The sequence below is a fragment of the Halichoerus grypus genome, chromosome 3 (assembly GCF_964656455.1).
Source record: "Halichoerus grypus chromosome 3, mHalGry1.hap1.1, whole genome shotgun sequence".
NCBI lineage: Eukaryota > Metazoa > Chordata > Mammalia > Carnivora > Phocidae > Halichoerus > Halichoerus grypus.
Window position 1 is genome coordinate 167,282,417 of NC_135714.1, and position 13,947 is coordinate 167,296,363.

Consider the following 13,947-nt stretch of genomic DNA (forward strand, 5'->3'; position numbering starts at 1 on the left):
AGTGTTGTTTCTTCGACTTAGAACGCTAGCTATTAGACTTCCCTGAAAAGTGGCGCTGCCGTGCTAGCTTGATGAAACACATGGGGAGTGGTGTTCTGCCTTTCGCTGGGGCCTGAGTCTCACTCGCAGAAAGCTTTGGACTCCCTTGCAGTGCTCTCACGCACGCACACAACAAAATGCTTCCACCCTCAGGAGCAGCTGTTTTACCTGCAGCACAGGCTCTCTACCGAGTTTTTCCTTCGAGTTAGGTGGCTGTGTTTAAGCCTGCACACACACCCTGGGCAACGGTAGTAGCCCCATAACCATGATGTGAGTTGAGAGCTGCCTTCTGTGCCGGCCTGTCCCTCCACCGATATTATGATATTGAAACCGTCCCAGGGCTCCCAACCTCAGTACACCCTAAACTGCTTCGCCCTCAGAGAGGTCGACGGTAGCTAAAGCACGGTTTCTCTACAGTGTTGTTTCTTCGACTTAGAAAGCTAACTATCAGACTTCCATGCAAAAGTGGGGCCGCAGTACTAGATTCATGGAGCAAGTGGGGAGTCGTGTTCTGGCTTCTTCTGGGGCCTGGGTCTCACAAGGAAAATGCTTTTGGACTCACTTGCTGTGCACTCACGCATGCCCACCACACAATGCGTCCACCCTGAGGCATGGCTCTTTTAGCCGAAGCAGGAATTCTCTACAGAGTTGTTCCTTTGAGTTAGGCGGTTGGCTTATGGCCTGCAGGAACACACGGGGCAAGGGTACTGGCCTCATAAACAAGAGGTGAGTTGAGAGCTGCCTTCCGCACCGGCCTGTTTCTCACTCCATTTCACGTATGGGACCCTTTCCCCGGTCTCTCATACACGAACACTATACCACTCCTGCGGCTTCAGGAACTGCAATGTTAGCTAAAGCGCAGTAAAGCTACAGCATTGATTCTTGGTGTTAGTAGTCTGGTAGGCGAATGAGCTGCACCTGGGATTCTTGACAGGCTTGTTTCTTCCCAGTCAGTGTCGAGCACATAGCATTCCAAGCACACATGGAGCAGTAGTGTTAGCTTCAGGTAGCAAGAGCTGAGTCCAGAGGTGCCTTCTGCCCGGACCTATTTCTCCCTTGGTTTCACGTATGGAACCCGTTCCCCAGGCTCTCAGCCACGGTACTCCGTGTAATACTTCCTCCATCTAGAGGTCGACGGTAGCTAAAGCAGGGTTTCTCTACAGTGTTGTTTCTTCGAGTTAGAACACTAGCTGTTAGACTTCCATGCAAAAGTGGGGCTGCCGTGCTAGCGTGATGAAACACATGGGGAGTCGTGTTCTGCCTTCTGCTGGGGCCTGAGGCTCACTCACAAAAAGCTTTGGACTCCCTTGCAGGGCTCTCATGCACGCACACAACATAATGCTTCCACCTTCAAGAGCGGCTCTTTTAGCTGAAGCATGGATTCTCCAGCGAGTTTTTCCTTCGAGTTAGGCGGTTTTCATGAAGCCTGCACACACACCCGGGGCAACGGTACTAGCCCCATAACCATGGTGTGAGTTGAGAGCTGCCTTCTCTCCGGGCTGTCTCTCCCTCGATTTTAGGAAACGGAACCCGTCCCCAGGCTCTCACCCACCGTACACCCTAAACTGCTTCCTCCCACACAGAGGTCGTCGGTAGCTAAAGCACGGTTTCTCTTCAGTGTTGTTTCTCCGAGTTAGAACGCTTGCTATTAATGTCCACAATAGCCAAACTGTGGAAAGAGCCAAGATGTCCACCAACAGATGAATGGATAAAGAAGAGGGGGTATATATATATATATATACAATGGAATATTATGCAGCCATCAAAAGGAATGAGATCTTGCCCTCTGCAACGACGTGGATGGAACTGGAGGGTATCATGCTGAGCGAAATAAGTCAAACAGAGAAAGACATGTATCATATGACCTCACTGATATGAGGAATTCTTAATCTCAGGAAACAAACTGAGGGTTGCTGGAGTGGGGGCTGGGGTGGGAGGGATGGGGTCACTGGGTGTTGGACACTGGGGAGGGTATGTGTTCTGGTAAGCGCTGTGAATTGTGCAAGACTGTTGAATCTCAGATCTGTACCTCTGAAACAAATAATGCAATATATGTTAAGAAAGAAAAAAAGAAGAAGAAGAATGTAGCAGGAGGGGAAGAATGAAGGGGGGAAAATCGGAGGGGGAGAAGAACCATGAGAGACGATGGACTCTGAAAAACAAACTGAGGGTTCTAGAGGGGAGGGGGGTGGGAGGATGGGTTAGCCTGGTGATGGGTATTGAGCAGGGCACGATCTGCATGGAGCACTGGGTGATATGCACAAACAATGAATCATGGAACACTATATCTAAAACTAATGATGTAATGTATGGGGATTAACATAACAATAAAAACATTTAATAATAATAATAATAAAGAACGCTTGCTATTAGACTTCCATGCAAAAGTGGGGCCGCAGTGCTAGCTTCATGAAACAAGTGGGGAGTCGTGTTCTGTCTTCTGCCGGGGCCTGAGTCCCACACGGAAAATGGGTCTGGACTCCCTTGCAGTGCTCTCACGCACGCACACAACAAAATGCTGCCACCCTCAGGAGCAGCTGTTTTACCTGCAGCACAGGCTCTCAACCGAGTTTTTCCTTCGAGTTAGGTGGCTGTGTTTAAGCCTGCACACACACCCTGGGCAATGGTACTAGCCCCATAACCATGATGTGATTTGAGAGCTGCCTTCTGTACCGGCCTGTCTCTCCCCGATATTACGATATTGAAACCGTCCCAGGGCTCTCAGCCACAGTACACCCTAAACTGCTTCGCCCACACAGAGGTCGACGGTAGCTAAAGCACGGCTTCTCTACAGTGTTGTTTCTTCGAGTTAGAACGCTAGCTATTAGACTTCCATGCAAAAGTGGGGCTGCCGTGCTAGCGTGATGAAACACATGGGGAGTCGTGTTCTGCCTTTCGCTGGGGCCTGAGTCTCACTCGCAAAAAGCTTTGGACTCCCTTGCAGTGCTCTCACGCACGCACACAACAAAATGCTTGCACCCTCAGGAGCAGCTCTTTTACCTGCAGCACAGGCTCTCTACCGAGTTTTTCCTTCGAGTTAGGTGGCTGTGTTTAAGCCTGCACACACCCACGGGGCAACGGAACTAGCCCCATAACCACGTAGTGAGTTCAGATCTGCCTTATGTGCCAGCCTGTCTCTCCCCCGATATTATGAAATGGAAACCGTCCCCAGGCTCTCAGCCACAGTACACCCTAAACTGCTTCGCCCACAGAGAGGTCGACGGTAGCTAAAGCACGGTTTCTCTACAGTGTTGTTTCTCCGAGTTAGAAAGCTAGCTGTTAGACTTCCATGCAAAAGTGGGGCCGCAGTCCTAGCTTCATGGAGCAAGTGGGGAGTCGTGTTCTGGCTTCTTCCGGGGCCTGGGTCTCACAAGGAAAATGCTTTTGGACTCACTTGCAGTGCGCTCACGCATGCACACAGCAAAATGCGTCCACCCTGAGGCATGGCTCTTTTAGCCGAAGCAGGAATTCCCTACAGAGTTGTTCCTTTGAGTTAGGTGGTTGGCTTTAGGCCTGCAGGCACCCCCGGGGCAAGGGTACTAGCCTCATCAACCAGAGGTGACTTGAGAGCTGCCTTCCGCACCGGCCTGTTTCTCACTCCATTTCACGTCTGGGACCCTTTCCCCGGTCTCTCGTACACGAGCAGGGTCAAATTCCTCCTGCTTCAGGAACGGCAATGTTAACTCAAGCGCAGTCACTCGAGAGGATTGATTCTTGGTGTTAGTAGCCTGGGAACTAGGCATCCAGGCACACAGGGTACAGCAGTGCTAATCTCCTCAAACAAGAGGTGAGTCGACAGCAGCCTTCCTTCCAGGCCTGCTTCTCACTCCGAGTTACGTTTAGGTTCCATTTCTCATGCTTTCACAAAAACACACAACAGATGAAGTGCACGCTCAGGAAGGGCGATCTTTGCTGAGGCACGGGTTCTCTACAGTTTTGTTCCTTTGCGTTGCGTGGATGGCACTGAGGACTCCACGCACACACGGGAGAGCCGATCTAGTTTCCCGAAACAAGAGTTGAGTCCATAGGGGCCTTCTGCCCATGCTTATTTCTCCCTCCGAATTCGGCTGGGACTCCTTCCCCAGGTTTGCACTCAAGCAGACTTGAAAATGCTGCCACCCTGTGGAGAGGCGAACGAGCTGAAGCTGGGGTTCTTGAGCGGCTTCTTTCTGCCAAATCAGGGTGGAGCCCTTAGCATTCCTATGCACACATGGAGCCGAAGTGTTAGCTTCAGGTAACAAGAGCTGAGTCGAAAGGAGCCTTCTGGCCCGGACTCCTTCTCCCTCGGTTTCACGTAAGGAACCCGTTCCTCAGGCTCTCACCCACGGTAGCCTGGAAAGTGCTTCCTCCCTCAGAGAGGTGGATGGTAGCTAAAGCACGGTTTCTCTACCGTGTTGTTTCTTCCAGGGAGAACGCTAGCGATTAGATTTCCATGCAAAAGTAGGGCCGCAGTGCTAGCTAAATGAAACACACGGGGAGTCGTCTTCTGCCTTTTGCTGGGGCCTGAGTCTCACTCGCAGAAACTTTGGACTCCCTTGCAGTCCTCTCACGCACGCACACAACCAAATGCTTCCACCCTCAGGAGCGGCTGTTTGAGCTGAAGCACGGATTCTCTACCGTGTTTTTCCTTTGAGTTAGGTGGCTGTCTTTCAGCCTGCACACACACCCAGGGCAACGGTACTAGCCCCATAACCATGATGTGAGTTGAGAGCTGCCTTCTGTACCGGCCTGTCTCTCCCCCGATTTTACAAAATGGAAAATGTCCCCAGGCTCTCAGCCACAGTACACCCTAAACTGCTTCGCCCACAGAGAGGTCGACGGTAGCTAAAGCACGGTTTCTCTACTGTGTAGTTTCTTCGAGTTAGAACGCTAGCTCTTAGACTTCCATGCAAATGTGGGGCTGCCGTGCTAGCTTGGTAAAACACATGGGGAGTCGTGTTCTGCCTTTCGCTGGGGCCTGAGTCTCACTCGCAAAATGCTTTGGACTCCCTTGCAGTGCTCTCACGCACGCACACAACAAAAGGCTTCCACCCTTAGGAGCAGCTGTTTTACCTGCAGCTCGGATTCCCTACCGAGTTTTTCCTTCGAGTTAAGTGGCTGTCTTTAAGCCTGCACACACCCACGGGGCAACGGAACTAGCCCCTTAAGCATGTAGTGAGTTGAGAGCTGCCTTCTGTACCGGACTGTCTCTCCCCCTATATTCCGAAATGGAAACCGTCCCCAGGCTGCCAGCCACAGTACACCCTAAACTGCTTCGCCCACACAGAGGTCGACGGTAGCTAAAGCACGGCTTCTCTACAGTGTTGTTTCTTCGACTTAGAACGCTAGCTATTAGACTTCCCTGAAAAGTGGCGCTGCCGTGCTAGCTTGATGAAACACATGGGGAGTGGTGTTCTGCCTTTCGCTGGGGCCTGAGTCTCACTCGCAGAAAGCTTTGGACTCCCTTGCAGTGCTCTCACGCACGCACACAACAAAATGCTTCCACCCTCAGGAGCAGCTGTTTTACCTGCAGCACAGGCTCTCTACCGAGTTTTTCCTTCGAGTTAGGTGGCTGTGTTTCAGCCTGCACACACACCCTGGGCAACGGTAGTAGCCCCATAACCATGATGTGAGTTGAGAGCTGCCTTCTGTGCCGGCCTGTCCCTCCACCGATATTATGATATTGAAACCGTCCCAGGGCTCCCAACCTCAGTACACCCTAAACTGCTTCGCCCTCAGAGAGGTCGACGGTAGCTAAAGCACGGTTTCTCTACAGTGTTGTTTCTTCGACTTAGAAAGCTAACTATCAGACTTCCATGCAAAAGTGGGGCCGCAGTATTAGATTCATGGAGCAAGTGGGGAGTCGTGTTCTGGCTTCTTCTGGGGCCTGGGTCTCACAAGGAAAATGCTTTTGGACTCACTTGCTGTGCACTCACGCATGCACACCACACAATGCGTCCACCCTGAGGCATGGCTCTTTTAGCCGAAGCAGGAATTCTCTACAGAGTTGTTCCTTTGAGTTAGGCGGTTGGCTTATGGCCTGCAGGAACACACGGGGCAAGGGTACTGGCCTCATAAACAAGAGGTGAGTTGAGAGCTGCCTTCCGCACCGGCCTGTTTCTCACTCCATTTCACGTATGGGACCCTTTCCCCGGTCTCTCATACACGAACACTATACAACTCCTGCGGCTTCAGGAACTGCAATGTTAGCTAAAGCGCAGTAACGCTACAGCATTGATTCTTGGTGTTAGTAGTCTGGTAGGCGAATGAGCTGCACCTGGGATTCTTGACAGGCTTGTTTCTTCCCAGTCAGTGTCGAGCACATAGCATTCCAAGCACACATGGAGCAGTAGTGTTAGCTTCAGGTAGCAAGAGCTGAGTCCAGAGGTGCCATTTGCCCGGACCTATTTCTCCCTTGGTTCACGTATGGAACCCGTTCCCCAGGCTCTCAGCCACGGTACTCCTTGTAACAACAACTCTGCTTAATAAATATGAAAAGAGGAAGTAAAGAGATGTAACCTCTCAAATAATATCTCAGGTAGTAAAATCAACTTGTGACTTTTTTCTTTTCTTTTGCTCAAGTTAGCTATTTTTTCAAGAATCCCTTCAAGATACTCGGTATTTTAATAGTAGCCATCAAGTAGTACAAGAATTCTGTTCATGTCCCAGGTAGAGTTTTGCAGGTTTTTTATTTTGTCACAGGTTTTTTTTTTTCCTGAAGCTATCTCTCCACACCACTAATACTGGGTGTAAGTAATCCCTGCCATGGATGGTGGGGCAGGAAAGAAAACAAGTAATGGTACATTTTTCTCCTGTCATTTTCTCTTTTGCTTCCCCCATGTCTTTTGGGGCATCAGTGTAGGAGACCTGAAGGTTGGTGTCTTGTTCAAAGAACTTTCTAAATAAATCTCTCCTATTATCTCTCCATGTCTCCCTTTTATTTTCCTATATGGTACTTATAATACATTGTAAAACTATTTTTTGGAAATTAGTTGAGGAGACAGCTCTTTCTTAGAGAAGAATTCCAAATAACAAATGTAGACACTGTCCCTCTAGGAGGTGAAGCTTAATTCTCTTCCCCTGGAGTGCAGGCTGGGCACAGTGACACTTCTACTGAAGAGCACGGGAGGGTAAAAACAGTCACTTTGCAGTAGAGAAACATGGCTCTACTTCTTGGCCAGGTGATCAAAGTTAATATCACCAATGATAACTCATGCTGATAGCATGTCTCCCCTAATATAATGTGACAAAAGTACACTTTACTTCTATAATATTCCTTTCCAAAACCCATAACCCCAGTCTAATCATGAGAAAAATATACAAACTCAAATTGAGGGATATGGTACAAAACTCCTTAACAGTACTTTCCAAAAGTATCAAAGTCATGAAAAGTAAGAAAAAATTGAGACACTGTTGCAGATTGAAGGAGACTAAGGAGGCATGATGATTAAATGTAATGTGGTATCCTAGATTGGATTTGGGAACAGAGAAAGGACATTAGTGGAAAAATTGTCAAAATCCAAATAAAGTCAGGGCGCCTCGGTGACTCAGTCGTTAGGCGTCTGCCTTCAGCTCAGGTCATGATCTCGGGGTCCTGGGATCGAGCCCCGCATCAGGCTCCCTGCTCCGCGGGGAGCCTGCTTCTCCCTCTCCCACTTCCCCTGCTTGTGTTCCCTCTCTCGCTGTGTCTCTGTCGGATAAATAAATAAAATCTTTAAAAAAAATCCAAATAAAGTCTCTAGCTTAGTTAATAATATTTACCAATATTAATTTCCTTCTTTTGACAAATGTATCATGATGATGTAAGATGTTAACATTAGGGAGAACTGGGTGGAGAGTGTACAGGAACTCTCTGTACTCTCTCTTCAACTTCTGTGTGAATCTAAAATTCTTCCACAATAAAAAGTTTAAAAAGAAAGTGAAAATATGTATTGGGTATATCTGTTTAATGCCTGCCTCTCCCATGATAGTGGAAACTCCAAGAAGCCAATGAACATGACTACATATCTCTTTATTCCTGAGGCCTAGAATTGTTAAGCATGCCTGGTAAGACTCAGGAAGTATTTGTTGACTAAATAACTATAACTGCACACAGAGGGCTTGTCCAGTATCTGCTGTTTGCTAACTCTAGCAGGATTTACACCCACACCGGAGTGAACTCAAGATACCAGAGGCATAATGTAAGACCCAACTAAGACATTTTCTCAAAGGAAAAAATGTGTACCTTCTCTTATAGTTTGATTTGTGACATTCCTTTATTTCTACTTCTAAGGCAAATTCTCCTGACAGTGATGGGTTTCAGGATATGCTACCCCAAAAGATGGCACTTTGGCATACTGAATACTTCAACCTGGAGGAATTTGAGAAATTGAATACACATAAAGGACTTTCTGACCTTCCCCTGAAGCAGGTCGTAAAACCCTCATGTGAGAGGGTTTGGTAAGTTTCCCCTAGTTTACTACACTTAGCTCACTTTGTCCTATCGTATCTTTCTACAACTTTCCACCTTCCATCAAACTTAGCATCAAAACACTCAAATTTAATCATTTCTTCAGGACTTCATTTCTTTATGTAGTCTCCTGTGCCTCCTAAACCTTATATTAAATCAATTTGTATGCTTTTCTCTTGTTAATCTCTTTTGTTAAAAGGATCCCAGCTGAAAAGTTAGAAGGGTAGAGGAGAAATTATTTTCCTACTCTACCTTGTCTTGATTCAATTACTAAAAGCTAGATCTGACAAGTCAGCTATTTGAAATCTTAGAATTTCAGATCTAGAAATGAGCTCAAATAATCAAGGCTCACTTTTTTTTAGTAGTGAACACTTATCTTTAAACAAAACCATCAGTGAAACTCATGAAAGAGACAAAGGTCTTTTCTTGAAATCCCACCTATGTGGCTCCCTCTTGTACTCATTGACCTTCAATCAGAGGTCTGGGACTCTATAGAACCCAATTTGAAAACAAGAGCCATATTTTCATTTCACTGACAAGAAACTCTAAAGCCCTGAGTGATGAAATGATTTCTCCAGATATCACTTAACGGAATTTTTGACAAGATCAGAAAAGCCAAACTTTCTTGAGAATCTTTCCTAATGTGTTTGGAATGGGTTGCTTAGATGCAAATTAGGCATGCTCTCCATCACATTGAAATTCTTATTGATTCTCCCTAAAAACAAAGACTTTTTTTTTTTTTTTTACTGGATAAGAAAAATATACTATCTTTCCACCTTCTTTATAGTTTTGTTTCATGAGAATTTTTTCTTCTCAGAGCCTACCAATATGTCTATGAGCTGAGTGAAGTCAAGACTTCTCATGTGAACTTGTAAATTGTATTTCTCAAATCCCAGTCTCCACGGTGACTGTCATATTCATATGAAGATTTATGAATTTCTCTAAAACTTGATCTACCCTGTGTACAGTAAAGTGAAATGTTGAGAATGACATTTATATGAAGATTTGTGTATCTCTCTGAAACTAGAGCTACCTAGTATATAATGAAATGCAATGTTAAGAATAAAACAATTAATTTAGAGTGTATACTGAGCCTTACCAGATAACATTAAGAAATAAATCACTTTAGGGCATAAATTATATGAATTGGAAGTAAGAGTGTAATATGGTAGAAAACTTACTTGAGTGGGGCAGAAGGAAATCTGGGCTCTACTTCTGATTGTGTCATAAATTCTATATATTCATTTTGTAATATCTAAGGTTTGAAGGGGTGAACAGGAAGAGATGGGTCCCATTTTGGAATTGTATCTACATCTGAATTTATAACAACATCTTTGCTGGGGGAACCAGGATGCAAAAGGAAAGCTGCTTTTAGCAGATCAATAGCTCCCATTAAAGCCTCTTTGTAGAGCCTCTCCTAATTTTATCTCCTATTATGTGACCTCCAATTTGCATAAGAGAGATACTGCTTAAACTCACAGGCAGGATTGATTGACTGAACCTGACAAAGGTGGGAGAGCAATTGCTTAATTTAAAGCACATCCAAAAGATGGTGAAAATGATTAAGAACTATGCTATAAATACTCTCATAATCCTTATTTCTGCTGGTTCTTAAAATTAACCCCCTCATGCATTTTCCTTAGGTCAGGAATTAAATACCACTAAAATAATTCCAGGTCAAGGTGCAGTGAACAAGGCAGTAGGCATTTCAGGTTACTAGAAGCAGAAGAATAAATACCTTACTCTAAGACATCCGGCTGTCTAGTGTCAAAAGTTTTACTTTTGGTTTGTAGTCCTGGTACTTGAGGCATTTTTATTAAATGTCCACAGTTGATTGTTTTAATGTGATAGTGTTGGCTTAAAAAATCCCTTTATTTCATTCCTTTTCAGTTGTTCCCTGTTCTTATGTCATCCTTTTAAAGTTTTCTTTTGTGGCCAGGGACACATTTCTTCTTTTTCCTGGAGCCTCTTTTTCCAGATAATTATCTCTCTTTATGGAATATGCTTGTTTCACAGCCTTCTTCTTAACATAATTAGGAGATCCTGGAAATATTTTCTCTTATCTCAAGTGTTCCTATTCGATTTCTTTTTCAGTTGTTCCTATTATCATTATCGAATGAATGCCCAAGGTTTAGAAAGAGTGCATTAGTGGGCAGAGTAGCATTAAACTAATATTTAAATAATAAGCTCTAATATACTGTGGGTGCTTATTGTGTGTCTGGAATTGGGTTAAATGTTTACTTAAGTCATCTTACTTTATTCTTGAAACACCCTTATTAAGTAAACACCCAATCTGCCCCAATTTATAGATGAGGGAGCTAAACTCTTAAGAGAGTTTAAATAGAAATGGATTTAACACGTGGATTTAGGTGCTTATAAAAATCACTGAAAAGTGGGAGGAGTGGGCTCTAGGTGGGGCCTCTGGGAACAATGTTCAACAAACAGAACAGGACAGGGCTGATCTCCAGGGGAAAGGTGGGGGATCAGGAGGTCTCTGCTGAGCTCTTGATTAAAAGAACATACAGCTAAAGCTGGAAGTGGAAGAAAGGACCAGGAAGTTTCTGAAGCCATTGTGATCCCCTCTTTAAACTTACAGATCTAGATACTAGGGTGCACTGTTGCAGAAAAAGCTCTCCTTTCTATATTTTTAACCAGCAAAAACAAAATAAAACAAAACAAAACTAAGTGCAATGAAAATATGGTCTACATGATCTCTCCTTTACTTTTAAAAACTTCTGTGAGTGCAATCTCCTGCTTGATCCTAATTTGTCACCAGATCCTGCTGCAAGGGAATCTGGGAAATGTCGTTTTCAGTCTTTCAGCCTCTACTCCAAAGGGAGGCATCCTAAGAAGAAGTGGGAATAGAGGTGGAGTGTCAATTGAATACACTGTATCTAACACAGAAAATAAGTGAGTGTGACATAATATGGAGCTAGTATTCATGCAGCTTAAAGTACAAATCAGGCTGACTAGTCTGCAAAGTCTAACACTCAATCACTATACTACACTGCCTGCACACCAAGATGTTCCATATTTCCAAATGCAGCTTTTTTGGAAACTTGTGGATTTTAACAGGAAAAATCTTCCTGATAACAAATGACTAGAAAATGAAAACAAACAAACAAAAACTCATAGACATTATCTTTCCTTTTTAAAAAAATGATTAGCTTTTTACAGTAATTAATATGATACACACAATTTTTGATCTGGATAAAAATATAGGTTGCTTACACTTACTTCATGTAAATTATACCAAACCAGAGAATGTTGCTCCTTTGAAAATATTCTTTGTTCAAATCCCACCATGCTGTGATTTGAAGAGAGACTAATTCTTTTGGTATTATTGTTATAATTTTATAGCCTTTGCAGTCTATAATTTAAAAGCCTAAATATTTATTTCAGGAACTTCTGCTAGATTCTCTAGGTATCTTTAAGGTTGTGGGATAGTCATCCACAATTGCCAAAATGTATCTGACTTCAGGACTAATGATATCCAGAAATGAAGGCTGATAGCATTCCTCTGCCAAAGGAAGTGTAGGGAACATAAAGATGCTAACAGTGGGAGGCCCCTCTCCTCTGCCCTATGAATTGGAAGTGGAGGACAGATACTACTAATGCTGTCCCATCTGCCTTGTTTCTTTAAGATATTTATGTACCTTATGTTCTTATGTACCTTTAAGATTCACAAAATAATTTTCTGAGTCTGAGAACTTTTCTTTAGCCTCTAATAAAAATGTTGTTATTGTTATTACCAACTTCAGTGACTTTTCTCTTTCAATCCACTTCTTTCAATCTCATCTATCCTCAAAAAATAGAAAGCACATCACTGGATACTCTTTGAATGGAATCAACATTCAAAAGAATCTCAGGATTTCTATTTCAGGTATCTGCTTGACTCCTTACCTTATTAAAAAAAAAAAAAGACTCAAAAGTATTTTTACGTAGCTTTCTATCATAAGGATAAGAATAGAAGGTTAATGAAGTATTTGTCATATTCATTAATTCTTTTTTTTATTACTGGGGTTGCTCTTCGCCAAAATGTTTTATATTATGTTGCAAGAAAACTACTGCTTCGATTAGACAGGTAGTTTGAGTTTTCTGAGGAAACAAGAACAGTCATTTGAGTGACAGAAACTAGTAAATTTGCTTGAAGAAAATGCAATTTATGTGTATGTGTGAAATCTGTAGTGTTAAAAAAAACACATAACAGAAAAATTCCCATTCCTAGCTGCCATTTCTTTTTGTTTTTCACAATTGCAGTGGCAGGATATTAAACAGGCTACCAGAAAGTGTATAAACATACTCTTTGGACAATTAGTCTCAGGAAATAGGGTCAATTATTCAATAATGACTTTTAAGCCCCTACCATGTGTGAGAAAAATGGACAATTTCTGGGGCCCTATGGTTTCTTTTAGTCTTTGTTATGCATTTGTGGAAGTAATGTAAGCAAAATCTTTGACTCTTTCTTAATAGGAAAAGGACCTTCTATCTTACTTTTGGTTTGGGTGGCTGAGGACCTTTATTCTTTAGGTGGGTAAATATCTAAGGGAAAAATAACAAAGAGAGGTAATTAACAGTAGACAACATCTCTCCTAAGACTTACTTGGCAATTATGAAAGTTCATTCAGTTGTGCCTATACTTGTCAAGTAAATTGGAGTACTTCACAAGTTATTTACAAATGGATGTGAAGTTCTGAAACCTGGACTCCCCGAATTCAGAAGGTCAGCACGCGTTTCTTTTTTTCATCTCCTTTTGAGACAAAGCCAACACTTGTGCCCCCTTAATTCAGTTGTGGCATTCTGCCTTGTTCCTGTGGCCACTGGGTAGGATGTGGTTCTGACAAAATAGTAACCTCTTTGGTTGACAAATCCGACTGGGCTGATCTGCTGGCAAGGTGGGTTTTCTCTTTCTCCCTTGCATCTGTTTGTCTTTGTTCTTTCCTCTAGAGGCTGTGTAAGAGGGCAATCTTTTCAGATAGAGGAGTTCTGTTCTTTGGCCAAGGGTATTTCTTCCTTTCTATCTCCCTCGAGATTTTAGATTCACTGAAGCATGGAGCAGACACTCTGTCTTAGTAATCTTTTTATTTTCCTATTGCTATATTTCCCTTACCTGTTTATACTATGAAACTGCAATAATCAGTTGCCTTTATCAAATCAATTTTTTAAGTATGACATTTTTGTTATGTTAGGCCCTACTCCAAGTAACTATAGGAAGCATGACTTCTGTCCTCTTTGAATTTATTTCAAAAAAGGCAATGCTCCAAAAAAATAGTCCACGGCCTTCTTCACAATATTTTCATTATTATTTCATCATTTTTATGCTATTTTATTTCTCATGGTATTTTGCCCAATTGTAATCATATTTATGTGTGGGTTTTTCTTTCCAACTAGGTTAAGTTTCACAAGAGAGGGACCACATCTTTTCCATTTACTATTCTATCACCAACATTGTGCTAGTTGGTTTTGTATTTATTTTATCA